Here is a 12,846-nt window from a genome sequence, read left to right as displayed (position 1 = left end):
ATGCTTGTTTGAAGTTTACCGATATTTTAAGTGTAACTGCTGCTTTCATGGTACTTGGGTAAGCTGCAGAAGGGAAGAATCTTCAAGATAGTAAGTGTGGACTGACAGTCCATCACATGGTGTCCCTTTTCCTTCAGACACCCCTTCTCGTGTGTGTTTTGAATGCAGAACACGAGAACTAATTGCTGTAAGAGTCTATAACCATGCCTAGTGCAGGTTCAGTGTTCCCCTCACTGATGAAGGTGACAGACTGAAGCTGTAGGTCAGTGACAAGCCTTCCTTGTTCCCTTCTTCACATGGGTATTCCCAAAACTCACTTCCCAAGAGGGATCATAGGTGGTCCCAGGGCTCTGCCTGCCATGTCTACAGATAAATCTGCAATTTCTAGCAGATAATCTCCCCCTACCCCCGCTGCCACGAATTTGCAGTTTCTCACTGTAATTTTCTCCTACTGGGTGTCATGCTCACCCCATTTCCTGTTATCTTCAGCCCTCTCTGCTGTAATGTCCTGCCGGAATCTCACACACATGCGCAGAGCTCCGTCTTTACCTCCGTGGGTCTTGGAGTTTACCTCCAGGAGACCTCCCCCGACCTGCATCTCAGGCTGGAACCCTCTCCCCTGCCTCACCCCACACACTCGCACCCTAACCTTACTTACTCTATTTCCTTTGAGATTTCTTTTATTTTGTGTCTCCATTCCCTCCTCCTCTTACAAGGACGAAGCCTATAACTACAGGGATTTTTCTTTATCATTTGTTTACTGCTATATCCCCCGAACCTGTCAGGCACATGATAGACATCCATTAAATGTTTGCTGACTTAATGAACATAAAATGTTCATGCATTACATATCATGAGCCCTCAGAATACTCTTGGAAACTTCACATCTTTGGATTCCATTTTCAATGGACCTTTGGAAGCTCCCTTGTGCAGGGCATGTTGTATAGGACACTTCTACTACACTGAACGACTGAGTGAGTGAGTCGGCTGCTACACAAGTAGACAATCGGATAGTAGATGAGATACAGGACATTGTCAGTGCCTGTGCATTGCAGCAAGTTTGGCATCCCTGGTCCTTGAGTCACTCATTATGAGCGGAACAGGTGCCTTTTAAGGGATGTGGTATTGACGTGTGCTACCCTAGACCCACATACTTGCTTTGTGACATCATTGTAAATCTAACCAGACAAGGCCTGTTTCTCATTTATCTCCCCATTGCTGAGCATCCAGGGGAGCTTGTCATGTTGAACAGATTCTGGTCTGTGTCACACTTAGATGTGTGACATCCCGCCTCTTCCCTCTTACCACACCTGGTCACTGCCCATGCCAAACCCTCTGCTGTCATGGAAGCTGCTTTTACTTTTTTTCTTTCAGCAGAGGGCACATGTGGCCTTTGCTGGGAGCTCTTGGCCTCGGCATGTGGTCTACCCCATGTCTCCAGATTCTTCAAGCTGGAAGCACTTACTGTGTGTTTCCATCTGCAGTGACAGTTAACTTAGTAGTTCACAGTTCCTCCCAGCTGAAGAGCCAAAGAATCAAGTCTCAACCACCCTCCCCTCTTCAACTTCATCGACCACAGTTTTTATCAGATGTTTTGTAAGGAAACCAACCATACCTCTGCTCTGTGAGAATTCTAACCAACAATATTCACAGGACATTTTGTACTTTGGTTATTAGGGGAAACTATATCAGAGAAAGTTTCTTGGAAGTAGGACTTGAAGGATTAATAGAAGTGGATGGATAGAAAAGAGCATGATTTAAGCCAAGGATACTAGTGGAGATACAACGTGGAGTGTTTTAGAATGGCCAAAACCTGAGCTTGGGTTGACAGAAGGCGGTAAGATTGGCATAGCAGTTCTTGAGAGCCACAGTGACATTTTACCACTTTAAGTTCATTGTATTCTTTTTTTTTTCAAGTTCATTGTATTCTTACCTCTGTTTCCCTTGTACTAATTTTGTTTCCCCTCCCTTACTCTTCTACATTCCTTATTTTGGTTTGGTTATTTGATTGTTTATTTTGGCCAAGGCTGTGTCATGCGATCCATGGGTGGGTGGATATTTATTTGCCTTCCATGCCCCCACACATGCATTCTGCTCTTGCCGCTGGACACACAGATTCCAGCACCATCTCCTTCGCCAGCCTAGCTGGTACACAGCAGAAGGCCTCTGTCTGGTTCTGAATAGAAATCTTTTTTGGCTTCTATTCTTCTTTGCATAGCACTGGTGAAGTTTTGTCACTTTTTAAGATTAAATTTTATATAAAATCTTCAGATATTTAATTTTGTTTATGGTCAAGATTCTGGTTTTTGTGTTAGTCATCCAACCTCTTGGCAGGGCACACTTAATTCAGTTATTGTGTGTTTACAGGCTGTTCAAAATTTCGCATTGACTTTTTCCACCTCTAATGTCCAGATATTTTTTTTTTCCTTCCCCAGTTCTTGTGAACATTCAAAATCAGGTTTGAAGTTATTCATCTCTTGCTTTTTTACCTGGATACTTTTTAATTTGGAATACTCATCTTTTTATACCCTTTTCCCAACTAGACCAATGTTTCATTTTATGCTGTTTACTTTAAAACACTGGATCATTAGGATAGAGCCCTTTGTGCATCTCTCCAGTGTATATTAATAGAAGAAAAAGATTGAATTTTTAACCTTTTTACTCTAGCAGTATTCCTTTTGGTTCTGTTTTCCCCATTTGGTCATGCTCTCTCTTTTATTTTTTCATTAAGTATATATTGCATAAGTGGTTTAGCAGGGTTTCCATGTAACTCAGCTCTTACAACTCCCTGATCTGATGCTGACTACATTCTCTTGACGTAAAACCCATGACTGATATTTTCTACCAGAGCCCTACACATTGCTAATGAAAACCTGATCCTCAGTCCCAGTGTGCAGTCCCTCCTCAACCTGTCCCATCCCAGCCTGTGCTTTCCTTCAGGGTCATTCCTCTCCTTCCCAGCTGAACTACCAGAATCCTTAGGGTCTCTTCCCAGTTATTTTTTATTCATACTGAACAACATGGGGTGGGTGGTGATTGTAGGCAAAGTCAAGGTAGTATCCTTTTCGGGGTGCTCGCCAGTTAACAGAAGTAAGGACTAAGATGAACTAAGACAGACCTCATTGCCACTAGGAGGAACTCTGCTGCTTCCAGACACCGACTATGTGAACAGCCACACTCAGCAGCCCAAGGCAGGGACTCCTGAAGATCCTGACTTAACCATGAGATGTTTCCCAAGCTGCTTTCCTTTTCTTAAAGTAATTCAAACTTAAGCAGTGATGGTGAGACTGCCTCACTGTCCATCCATGGAATTAATCCTGAAACACACCCCTAGGACCTTATTAAAAGGTCTCACCAAGTTGATCAGAGAATATGACTGTAATCCATAGCAGTCCTATGGAGTCATTGGACACTACGGGACTCCTAATGTTATGTCAAGTATCTAGCCGGTCATTCAGAAAGGGCTCCCTGAATTCCATTTTGGGTATTCCTGTTCTATATGGTAGGCTCAGCTTCTGACAATGGTGATAATTCCCTTAGCCCAGAGTTTGTTACCCTCAGAAGGAAGGATATGAGTAATAGAACCCATTAGAATAAATCTGTTGAAGCCAAACCTAGCCTGAGTTGTCTTCTGGTTGGGCTTAAGATGACAGTGCCATTTAGGCATGGCTAGGAGCTCCAGGGTTTTAGCTTTCCCTCAATGCATGTGAGCTGTATTTCCACATTCTCTATCCCTTCTTGATAGTTAAAGTATTCAAGAACTCCAGTTATCAGCTGAGACTGCAGCAGGCATATGGTTTAATGGCTTCTACAGGTGGCTTTGGCCACATTAGAGAACACTAGTCTTGATTTTAAATTGCCATCTGGATTCTGAATTAATACAGGAAAGCAGTAAAAAATTAGTAATGTGTATTGCATGTCTCTGATACATGTGTTTTCCATTTGGTCTTCTGAACCACAGCGCATGCACTCACATACTTCTTCACTTTTTCTAAAATGGGGAGAGAGGGACTATGGTTCCAAAAGGAAATGACTGCTGTGGTGCCTTGAAATCTGAACTTGGTCACATGTTCTAAATGAAATGACTACAGACACATTCACAGGATGTTTTTCTTCCATCTCCTACTTTGTTGGAAAATACTTTGATTAAAACAGAAAACCAGTGGCTAACTAGTTAAGCATTCAAATTTAATTCTCTCAAGATAAACACATGATTTGAAAGCTATTGCAAAGTGGCAGAACTTATAAAATTGGAGTGAAGCTTTCATAACAATGGTCTTAAAGAGTAGGCAGGATTAGTTAACATACATCAACTGCCAGCTGTTCTTCATCTCTGGTGAGGCTGGGAAAGGAGGAAATTAGTTGCAACTGTAGTAGAAGAGATTTACAAGACTTGTAATGTGAAATTTATCATTAAAGGAGACTGTTTAAATGATGGCACAGATAATTTGACCAATAAAAGTGGAGGAATGATGTTTTCCATTGAGTGTAAAATAGAACTTATCATCTGCTGAAGGCACTTAAAATTGATTGATTATTAGGTCTGTCTAGTAGTCTTCAACTTTTTGGGAAGAACCTGAAAGGCCCTCGCTGTAAAAAGACAAAGCACACATAAATAAGACTTTGTGTGCAGTATCGGGGATCTTGTAGACTTGCTGAAGCCTCTGGACCCCCGACTAGATGGTCTCCGAAGTCTTTCCAGCCATCATCAGTGACAAGCCCCAAGGCTTGATTTTCCTAAACATAACAGTGGAATCTGAAGCCAAACACCGAACTTTGCATTTTCTTCCTCCAGATTTATACTGCTTGGCATGCACAGTGTCAAAGTAAAAAGAAAAGATAATGAAATTGAAAGAATTCTACTTTTAGATTCAATTCTTTGTCCTCAAGGAGCCAAGTATTTCATCTGAAGCATTACTTGTTGGCTGTATATCATCTTCATGGAAAGGCCAAATCATCACCAGTATTCACTCTTCCAAGCCCCTTACACAGTTCCACATTCACAGATGAACTGCACACTCAGATGCCACGTTGGTAACTCAGCCTTATTCCAAGTCCACTCATCCTCTAGTTGTGTTGCTGGTTTTGATCTGGTCTTGAAAAATACAATCTATAATTTTCTCATTTGATTTTTCCCAAGTTGTGTTGACTACAAATTGGAAATGACCAACCAGGATTACAAATCAGGAAATAATTTGGTCTACTTGCTAAAATAAACTTTAGTTTTCATCCTGTTAGGAAGTATGAGTGGACTGTAGCCTGTGTCTGTGTGTTTTAAACTCACAATAATGAATCGCATCATATGTGGTAAGCAGGACTGTACGTGAGTTCCCTTTTCCCTTCTGCAGATACCCTCTGTGTTTTTCCTGCAAGTCCCAGAGTACCCCTTTTAGTCCCAAATTGGAAATGCCCTTATGTCTTTCTACCTGTGGTCAGGAACTCTGGAAGCAAAGATTGCTTCAGTGTGGAAGGGAAACGAGCAATCTCTGGGAAGTAATGTAATTGTCAGATGTCTGCAACTTGTCACTCTTCACTACACTTTCCACTCCTAAAGCAAGCCCTGTGATCTGTACTAGGAAGTGTCTCTGTGGCACTAGATTCCTGTGCAGAGATAGTCTTTCTGTTTTTTTTACTTGTTGAACATGATGAATTAAGTCTGTGTTTATAAAGTAAATGGAAATTATGTTATTGGAAAAAGAACTAAAGGAAAAAAGAGCAATGGAGATTGGGAATAAGGAAGGGAGGCTGAGAACAGCTATCTTTTAAGAATTATGTCTATGAAATACATGAGTTCTGTTCTCTGTATTAATAAAAAATTATGCAACTGAATATCCTGGCAATTTGAGCATTACAGAAAAGATATGTCTGCGGTGAGTGGGAGCTGAGCAGCCTTGACCAGGGTCTCCCCATCCTCCTTTTGCTGCTTCTTCCTTCCGTTGTGAAGGGGAAGAAGGGGGCTGACAGTTTCCCTACACTTCTCCCCAGAACATCTGCTCTCCTGCTTGCTCCAGTCCTGGCAAAAGACTACATAGAAAACATGTGGCGTATATTGGGGAAAGGGGGTCTTCAGAAAGTTCATGGCAAATACATACTATCAAAAAATACACATGGATTTCAAGAACTTTTGCACCAAAATAAACTTATCTGCTAATTCCATTTTAGCAGACTTTTAATAATGTCCCTTTGTACAATATATGTGACCAGATGCTATGTGCTATTCACTGCTTTGACAATGTCTCTAGCTAGCCTTTGTTGTCTAATTCTTAAAGACGTATTTATTTTGAATTACAGAGACAGAAACGAGAGATCTTCCATCTGCTGGTTCTCTGTCCAGATGGCCACAATGGCCAGGGCTGGGTCCAGCGAAAGCAGGAGCCAGGGGCCCAATCAACTGGACCATGTTCTGTTTTGCCCAGGCACATTAGCAGGGAACTGGATCAGAACTGGAATAGATGGGCCACAATATGGGATGCTGGCCTTGCAAGGTGGCAGCTTTACACACTCTACCACAACACAAGCCCATCTAGTCCTTACTGAACCAGTGAAAGAAAGTTGTTTGGGAATCAGAAGTGAGGCAGGGGCAGGCTGGTTGGACATCCAGCCGACTGCAGCTCTGCTTGGTGATTGATAAAGTCCCTCTGCACCCTTAAAGTGAAACCATGTCTTTCCGGGCTTGATGTTTATGGCAGCAATGTGCATTCTGTGGGCTATTCAATCCTTTTGCGTGTTCCTGTCCACAGAGAACGTGATCAACGGGCAGGATTACGAAGTGATGATGCAGATTGACTGTCAGGTGATGGACACCAGGATCCTCCACATCAAAAGCTCCTCCGTGCCCCCTTACCTCCGGGATCAGCAGCGAAACCAGACCAATGGCTTCTTCGGCTCCCCTCCAGCGGCCACGGAAGCGACGCACGTGGTCAGCACCATCCCTGAGTCATTACAGTAGTGCCCCGCGGCTGCAATAAGCGGCAGGAAAAAATGCTGTTTTCACCTTCTTGGCAGAAAGCCAAGCGAAGAAGAAAGGAACTGAGAAGCTCTGTGTTATTGACCATCTACACCCATCAACTTGGACAGCGCTGGAGTTTCAGTGTGAGAGAGCGCTGTTTCTCCAGCGGTAAATGTGCCCTGCATCCTCCAGAGTTGCCTGCTGTAGCTTTTCTTTTTTTTCCCCGCTCTACCTTTCCAAACTGTATTCTTCCCTCCCTCGCCCCCACCTTGTGTTTAAATAGTTGTCTTCTTTCAAGTGAGATTCTGTTTCCCTTTCTGCTGGTTGACATATTGGTAAGGTAATTTCTATTTAAAGCTATATAGCACAAAATCTCCAGAAGTTTTCCACTGATGGAATTTTTTATTTATTTAATGAAAATTCATTGTGGACATTGTCCTTATTAAAAAAAAAAAAATCGAAGCCAAAACAGCCAAAATCGCCTCCAAACAAGTTGAAACAATTTGGAGCTTTAGGTGAAAGAATTCTCAGTTGGTATAGTTTATATTTACTTGGGATTTGTGGTTCGCATCTGAACAAATACTGTTTAGGGACCCCAGAATTCTGTATTAACAAATTTGAGAGAATAGAACATAAAGGTTGTCAGTGGGCTTTTGAAAGAAATAACTCCGTTGTCAAATGCATCTAAAACCTACAAGGTCTGTGTAATGGCTAACTTGGAGGACTCTCAGCCATGTTACAGCACCACACATCCTGGGGTCTTCTCTCTGCCCGTCAAATGCGGATCCTCCTGCGGCTAAGGACAGACCTCTGTTTTCGTTGTGAATCTGCGCCCTCCGCACACCCTGAAGTAGCAGGATACCTCATTCAGCTAAGGAGCATGGAAGGGACTTCAGTCGTCAGTGAGACAGGGTTGCTTGCTCTCTGGAGAACTGACAAGTATTTATTGCTTAAGGGGATGCAGACAGGCAAGCTCGGATTCCTGCCGAGGGCTGCGTCCCATAACATGGCAGTAATAGTCAATTTCTCCAGGGAAAAGTTAATGAAAGCGTTAACCCTTTTGCCCTCCCATAGTAAAAGAAAGCAGCTGTGCACACGTAGATTTCACTGTACTTTGCCCACTTTCTTCCATTTGACATAGAATTAGAAATTATATTCCTTTATTTTATTATCTTGGTGAATGTGCAGAAATACATCTCAGGCAGATGTCCGCTGATGTTCTTCCTTCAATGTCTCCTCTCTCTCAGTTGTATTTATGTGTTTGAAAGGGCAGTTTACAGAGATACAGGAAAACACAGAGAGGTCTTCCTTTCACTAGTCCACTCCTCAAATGGCCACAGTGGCCAGGTGGGCTATGCCAGAGTCAGGTCTCCCATGTGGGAAGGACTTAACCTGGCACCTACGTGGGACGCAGGTGCCCCAGGCGGCAGCTTAAAACAGCTTAACTTGCTGAGTCATGAAACTGGCTCCCTCTTCCTTCAATTTTTCATGTGAATCTTTTAATATGAAGCCTCTTGATTTCTCTTTTTGTCTTTAAGATTTATTTTTATCGGAAAGTCAGATATATAGAGAGGAGGAGAGACAGAGAGGAAGATCCTCTGTCCGATGATTCACTCCCCAAGAGGCCACAACGGCCGGTGCTGCGCTGATCCAAAGCCAAGCCCAGAGCCTTCCCTGGGTCTCCCATTCATGTGCAGGGTCCCAAGGCCCTGGGCCGTCTTCGACTGCCTTACCAAGCCACAGGTAGGGAGCTGAATTGGAAGCGGGGATGCCAGGATTAGAACCAGTGCCCGTGTGAGATCCCAGCACATGCAAGACGAGGACTTTAGCCACTAGGCTACCATGCTGGGCCCACAATTTCTTAACAGACCATGTTCAGCAAGCACTGCCTCTTATCCAATTGCCTTGACTGTCATATTTCTTTCCATTCTGTACTATATCAGTCTGTTCACAAGAGAAATTACATCAGTTACATGAACCCCTCATGAATTTATATTTACAGTTAGTCTTCTGCTATATATATTTTTCACTGAATTTTTTTCAAAGAAGACTCACTAACCTCTCAACATGTGTGCACAGTGGGGTCCTCAGGCTCTATGGATGCTTCCCAGGAAGTCAGGTGAACCCCTGTGAAGGAACACAGGAAGCCCTGTGGCTCTATGCCCTGGAATCGAGAGGGGCCGAAGTGAACATCAGCCTTCCTCTCATCACCTGACCAACCAGGGCAGGATGGGGCGGGGCAGCGCTCCCTGCCCCTTTGGCTAGCCTGGGTGACTTCTACACCAGCACGCTTCTCCCTGGGTGCCAGGGAATGGAAGGCATATGCCCAGAAGACCTGCAGGTTAGGAGGACATCTGCTGGGCCACTTCCTGCTCTCTTCCCTTTTAACTGTGAATCTGTGGAGCCCGAGCCCGTGACCATGACCGTGGACCGTGGACAGTGGCCACGTGGCTGTTGCCAAGCTGTTCAGCTTCTGCTGCAGCTGCCATAGTTCGTCGTGGTTGAGACAAGCGCAGTGGGTACTCAGCCATTCGTATGTGCACCTTCCGTCCCCTCTGCACTGAATCACACACGAAGAAACTCCCACGTGCTCCTCTTACGGTAGCACTTCACTTTGGTTTCTTCCCTCTAGCCTCAGTCTTTCCCCTTATCATTTTACCAAACGCTCAGTTGGATGGCTTCAGTGGTCTCAGTGTCGCCAACATGCCTCTCTAACACGTGGAATTAGGAAGGAGTCGGAGGGGCTGAGGGTGCCCTTGCACACCCTCGCATGGACCACAGAGCAGTCTGGGAGCCTTGCTTTCTCTGACCTGTGAGCTCCTTGTCTTTCAGGACCGGTTCCTGAAGGAACTCTTGTGGAAACAAGGGAACTCAGTTATCCTCAGGCTAGAAGGAACAAGTGAAAGGCAGCTGACAGATGCAAATTTAAATTGCTGGAGAAGCTATTACTAACCTCTAGGCACAACAATCGTTTTTATCATAATATTTGATCCTTTAGGAAATGGGAAGTGTTATACCAAGTTAATAAAAATTTGGCAGATATTTTGGCTTAATCTTTTTTCTTTTTAGTGAGATTAACTTTTGAAGATTGCAGCTAGGAATTTACACACATGCACGAACTTTTTTTTTTTTTACAAACTTTTGCAGTTAATAAATTTTGAGTAAAATTATAAAAGCTTGTGAAAAGATAAACTCATGCTGAAAGCAAGTCTGCCTATTATCCCGGTGACTCTGTGTCCCTCAGGCCAATAATGCAGCAGTCTTGGAACGTGCTAATACACATTGATAGAAACAGTCTTTCTTTCTTTAAAATTTTGTATTTATTTAATTTATTTGAAAGGCAGAGAGAAATTTCCCATTAGCTGGTTCATTTCTCTCTCTCTCACTCTCCCAAGATTTTCTTATTTATCCAGATGGCAGGTTAGAAAGAGGAGAAAGAGAGAGAAAGAGAGAGAGAGAGAGAGAGAGAGAGAGAGAGATCTTGTATCCACTGGTTCACACCCCAGATAGCCACAGTGACTGGGGCTGGGCCAGACGGATAGCAGGTGCCAGGAGCTTCATTCAGGTCTCCCACGCAGGTACAGGAGCCCGAGTGCTCGGGCCATCCTCTGCTGCTCTCTCAGGCCTGTATCAGGGAATTAGCTTGGAAATAGAACAGTAGGGACTCAAACCAGTGACCCTATGGAATGCCAGCATCTCAAGCAGTGGCTTTACTTGCTACACCACAAGGCTGGCTCTTGATTCACTTCTCAGATGTCCGCAACAGTCAGAGCTGGGCCAGGCCAAAGCCTGGGGACTCAAAGTCAAGCCTTGTCTCCCATATGGGTGTCAGGGACCCCAGTATTTGAGCCATCACCTGCTGCTGCTGCTCAGCATACATGGGGAGCAGGGGCGGGACTTGAACCCATGCGCTGCGGTATGGGCTGCTGGTGTCTCAAGCAGCAGCTTCACTGTTGCACTAAATGCCCACCGCAGGAACAGCGTTTCTGCTTTTGTTCAAACCCAGCTGGTTCAGACTGAATAGATGTGAGTGTTTTCTGGGGCTGACTGCTGAGTCCGATGTTAGGAGCTGTTTCTTGGTGTTAACTCATAAACACAGGGATGCTGCTTCGTTAGGATGTTGGTGTAAACTAACTCGAAAGTTAGGACTTCACATGAGAGGATCAGTCTTGATTCAAATCCATTTGCCATGCTTATAGTGTACAAACTTTACAGCAGATCATTGGGTGGGGCTTGTATTTTTGGAAATAAAAAACCCTCCATGATTATAAAAGCTCATAGCATATTCCAAATCTTTTTTAAGGACTACAAGTTCGAGCACAAAGCTGGCATTTCTTTGCCTTGTCTTGTTTGCAAGAAGTAGACGTGGAGGTATTTGAAAGCAACAATGTTATATGAGTCATTCTTAAAAGTTCCTAATAAACATTACTTAGAGAAGGAACTTGGGATTCAAACTGATTTTTTTTTCCCTCTCATGTTTAAAGAGACACTGCCCTGATTAAGCCTTCTTGGCCTGGCCGTTCCTCCTGGGCATGCATTTCCCAGGAGTCTTGGCAGTGTTACACTGACGGCATGCTGCTGCAGTGGCATTTCAAGTGACTAAAACTGGAGACTCTCCCGTTCTGTGCAGCTTTCCCGCTATTTATTTTTTATTGCCATTTTCATAAGCTAGGGTTTTGAACCTTGACAGAGAGATGTGTCAGAGGAAAAAACTAGTAATTGTACTTGACTTTCTAACACATTGCAACGTTTCCCAGCCACTTTCACTCTAAGCCAGGTATTCCAGGGAACCACGTTTACTTTCATACCTGAAGAGCCAGTCTGCTCTGACACCCCCTTGCAGTCTGACCTAATGGAAATTTCCCACCCATGAAAGCCCTCCTTGCACTGCATTCTGCTTGCCTGTCTCGGATTCCTTAAGCCGACCCGCAGAAGCAGAACTGCGGAGGAGACCAGCCCGCTGTTGGCTATTTCACCTTCATTTACCTTCATCACTGGAGCTGCTTGCTGTCCAAATTGACGAGAGCTAGCCATCAGCTAGGGCCCCATAGTCTTGACTAAAATGTTATTTTCATCAGTCTTAAAGTCATTTGAACTTACAGAAATTAGGACTTGTTGCTAATGTAAGTATGAATTCCATTCTGTTTACCTAAAAGAAAGAAACTAGAATACAAGAAATTTCTGTTCCTGCCCCAGATAACATCTGGAAAGTGAAACTCTTGTCTCCCCACACCCTACAAACACATGCACACCTACAAGGGTTAGAGTTGAGTTTTAGTGTTTTAGGAAACAGAATACTGGACTTCCCAAAAAGAGGTTGCCAGAGTCCAAAAAAGAACTATGCACATACAAGAAATGCAATTTTTTCCTACCTGAATAAAACAATCGTAGTGTGTTCTGTTAACTTACATATTTAATGGCCTAACCTTAAGACGAAGTTTGCTTTGGATAAGACTACAACTTTCAGCAGTTAGTTCTAATGTATATGTTAGCTTTCAGGTACAATGGAATCTATGAAAAAGGAATGTCAGAGGTATCCGAGGGGAGAATTTGATCTATGTACAAATCATGTCATGGCTAGCCACGATCACATAGTGGACACCGTTCTCAACATGCTAGTTTGCTAACTTTAAGCATCAGAGATTTAGCACATTAAAAGACTTTCAACTATATTAGACTCCAAAGAATAAATAAGTCATAGTTTAGCATTTGTCAAGGTCAGTGAACACCCCACTCTTGTGCTGCTTATTCCTAGTGTATTGGTGACTCTTAGTTCAATAAACCAGTATGCCTGTGTCATGTCCCATGGCATGCTGATCTTGGATACAAATTAGCAGGTTGGCCTTCACAGCAAGTGAATGTTGAGCCATTTTAACTCATACCTGGCCCTGATTGTT

Source organism: Ochotona princeps, chromosome 20, assembly GCF_030435755.1.
Source record: "Ochotona princeps isolate mOchPri1 chromosome 20, mOchPri1.hap1, whole genome shotgun sequence".
In the NCBI taxonomy this organism is placed as follows: Eukaryota; Metazoa; Chordata; class Mammalia; order Lagomorpha; family Ochotonidae; genus Ochotona; species Ochotona princeps.
This window is presented reverse-complemented; position numbering follows the sequence as displayed.